The sequence below is a fragment of the Lepisma saccharinum genome, chromosome 16 (assembly GCF_977018435.1).
Source record: "Lepisma saccharinum chromosome 16, izLepSacc3.1, whole genome shotgun sequence".
NCBI classification, from domain to species: domain Eukaryota; kingdom Metazoa; phylum Arthropoda; class Insecta; order Zygentoma; family Lepismatidae; genus Lepisma; species Lepisma saccharinum.
In genome coordinates, this window is record NC_139244.1 from 48,082,519 (window position 1) to 48,086,290 (window position 3,772).

The following is a 3,772-nucleotide window of genomic DNA, read 5'->3' on the forward strand; positions in this document are numbered from 1 at the left end:
TGTTAATTTCGTACTGTGTGAAAGAGTGTGGTTTTTATTACTTGCCGTGCTACTTTTTTGTGTATAATTGCAGTGTGTGTGTTGTGTGTGTAAGTGAGGTGATTGAAATGCCAGCCGCAAAGTTCACGTTAGAACAAATATATTTTTTTTATATATGACACTTACGTGTGCGATTATTATTTGTGGGGAACCTTAAAGAATAGAGTCTACCGAAATAACCCTCATAGTATCTACGAACTAAAAGACAATATAAGGGCAGAACTTGGAAGAATTACGGAAGAAGAACTTTTGCGTGTGAATCATAATTTCGTCAAAAGATGCCAGGAATGTGTGACTGTAGGTGGACATCACATTGAACAACTCTTATAACACAGGTTAATGCTCGTCTTGCAACATTAATATAAATGAAGGGCCAGGGGGAAAAACGATGAATGTTCATTCGAGACGATTTGCCAGGAAATGAAAAACAAAGTATTTCTTTTCATAAGTACGTTAATATATGCCAAAATAATAATGCGTTTTTCAGGCACTTCTCATCGTTTCCCAACCAAGGCCGTTCTCATTCTTATAGTACAGCTTCTGAACTATCAGATGGCGTTGCGATCTCAAAATGGGCGAAAAATCGACATTCATCGTTTTTCCCCCTGGCCCTTCAAATATCTGCATGCTAAAGATATGTCCATAAAAATAAGCGGGACGTTACTAATCGAAAATATCGGCATCTCCGCTAGTTCCGCCCACCACACTCTCCCGATCTTGAAAAACTAAATATGCTGACCAAGGCAGTAATTTATTTTATTAAAAACATGAACTAACGTAACGTTTCAACCTTCTAGCAAGGTCTTCTTCAGACTCTGTATCAAGTACAAAAGTAGAGAGAAAATAAAAATAAAATTGAAGAGGAAAGGAGAGGGACTAGGATGGAAAGAAGAAAGAGGAGAAGAGGAAGAAGAAGAGGATACCAGAAGAAGAGTTGTGGTAATAGGGAATGTAGACCTAACAAAAGAAGAGGAAGTTTTTTTTAAAACTAGGCAGAGGTTTCAAAGTTAAAGAAAGAAATGTAGATTATGAGGAAGTTATATATGACATTGAAGAAGCAGTGCTCCATATAAAAGAAGAACCAGAAAGAGACAAGATTAGAAGAAGAACAGCAGCCATACTGAAGAAAGAAATGGGAAAACAAGGAAAAGTAGATAATTTGAGTCAAAAAGAAAGGGAAGGGATGAAGAAAATCAAAACAAGAAATGATGTGGTGATAGAGCAGGCAGATAAAGGAGGAGCAATTGTGGTGATGGAAAGAGAATGGTACGAGAGGAAGTTTGAAGACCTAAAAGAAAATGGATATGAGGAGATTTGTGGAACAAGTGAAGAACAAACTATAAAAGAAAGAATCATAAAATACTGTAGGAGGAGTGGTTTCAAGAAATGCATAAAGGAGACAGGAAGACTACCAAGTTTGAAAGGCTTTCCAAAGATACACAAAGAGGAGATGAAGTTAAGACCAGTAATGAACTGCAGAAACAATATTTTGGAACCCTTAGAAAAGAAATTAAAGAAAGTTATTGACGTGTTAGTAACACAGCAAGAAAGCAGAGCAGTTAAGAACAGTGAACAAGTAGTAGACCTCATAAAAGGACTTAAGTTAAATGAGATGAAGACGACAATGTTTAGCTTAGACGTGAAAAGTATGTTCCCGAGCATCAAGAGGGGACACGTTTTGGACATTATTAAAAAGAGAATGGGACAAGAAATTATAGGAGAATGGGATAGTGAAAGGGTAGTGAAGGCGCTGGAAACCATTTGGAATAACGGTTACAGTATAATGGGAGATAAAATAATGTTAATGAGTGAAGGACTAAATATAGGTTCCAGTCTAAGTCCAGCATTGGCTGAATTGGTTATGAATGAATGGGAAAAGAAAGTGATAGAAAAGGGAGGTGACAAAATGATTCTGTTTTGCAGATATGTGGACGACTGTTTTGGCATATGGAAGGGAACGAAGAGGCAGCTTGACATTTTTGCCAAAGAAATTCAAGATGAAGAAAGAGGGATATTATTGGAACTTGAAATAGAAGAAGAAGACAAGTTAAGCTATCTAGATATATTGATGAAAAGGAAAAGAGGGCAAGAAATTGAAACCGCTTGGCATCAGAAGAAGTGTGCAGCAGGAGTATTCTGCCACAAAAGAAGTGATGTAAGTGAGGTGACAAAAATAAATTTTATAAAGAATATGGAGGACAGAATCAAGAAAATATGCATGAAAGAATGTGAAAAAGAAGGCAAAATAAATAGCCTATGGAAACAGCTGGAAAAGAATGGCTATGAGAAGCAGGATAGACTGGACATAAACAGAAAAAGTAAGAAAACGGGCAGGGGAGAATTGGAAGAGAAAGAAAAAGAGGAGAGAAGGTTTGGAATAAGGAGTATGGGGAAGACCACAGAAAAGATATGCAAAGTGCTTAGGAAAGCGGGAATTAAAACTTACAGGAAGGGAGGGAGAAGCATCTTAGGAATAGCGAGGAATGCTAACAAGAAAAAGGAAAACAGAGAAGAAGAAGAGGAAGGGATTATCTACGAAGTAAAATGTAAAGAATGTCAGAGTGTGTACATAGGAGAAACGAAAAAAAGGCTGAAAGACAGGTTGAAACAACATAGGGATGATGTACGACTTAAGAGAGAGAGAAATGCAATATTTAAACACACGAGAGAAACAGGACATGACATAGAGTGGGATGAGGCTAAGCAGATAGGAAGGGAGAAGAGAATGCTAGTTAGAAAATGGAAGGAAGCCAAGGAAATAGAGAAGAAAGGTGAAGAAGACACAATGAACTGGAATGGGGGACTGAAGTTAAACAAAGAATGGAAGATGTTGGAAAGAGTGGAAAGGACAAGAGAAAAAGAGGAGAGGAGAAGGAAGAAAAATGAAGGGAAAAGAGCGTGAGATTAAAAAGTCCAACCACATTCTATGGAAGTAATTGTGTTTAGCCTTTTAGGTGAAAGTAAAGTTGGGAAGTGAAAGTCATCTGCTAGAAAGTTCCAAACAACTTTCTAAATAGTCTGGAGGGAGTAAGGTTTGTGTATATATATTGCCCTTTTGTTGTATCTGGTTACTTTTGTACTTGATACAGAGTCTGAAGAAGACCTTGCTAGAAGGTTGAAACGTTACGTTAGTTTATGTTTTTAATAAAATAAATTACTGCCTTGGTCAGCATATTTAGTTTTTCATAATCATGGAAACAAGGCTTAATGGTGTTATAATCTCCCGATCTCTCGGCCTCGCAAGGAACTGGGCGCACCGTAAGTTACTATTTATTTATTTTATTTATTTTATTACGAACACAAATTATATTTTATCTGTTGTAATTTATATTACTTATTATGCCTATAGTTTTATAGATGTAGTCTGTTTGTACATGTACAATGTGACAATTCCAAACTTTGTAAAAGTATAATGGATGCTAATAAATCAAATCTGTCTTACTATTTTACTTTGTTCTGGTATATTCTGGTTGCTAGCATTCTTCATCTTTCGTAACAACCTGAAAAGGGCGAACTTGAATATTTAAAATATAAAATCAATGAATGTCTGTTCCAGAAACTTCTAAATCTACGCTTTTCTGAGAATTTACTGTTGCACTGACAGTCCCACTGGATTTTTCATCCTATTTTTTTCATATTAATCTCTGACGTCTGTATGACAATCAATGAATGCTTTTATCCATTCTATGGTTTAACCTCATTATATTCACCTTGATTTATACTTATGAAAGAG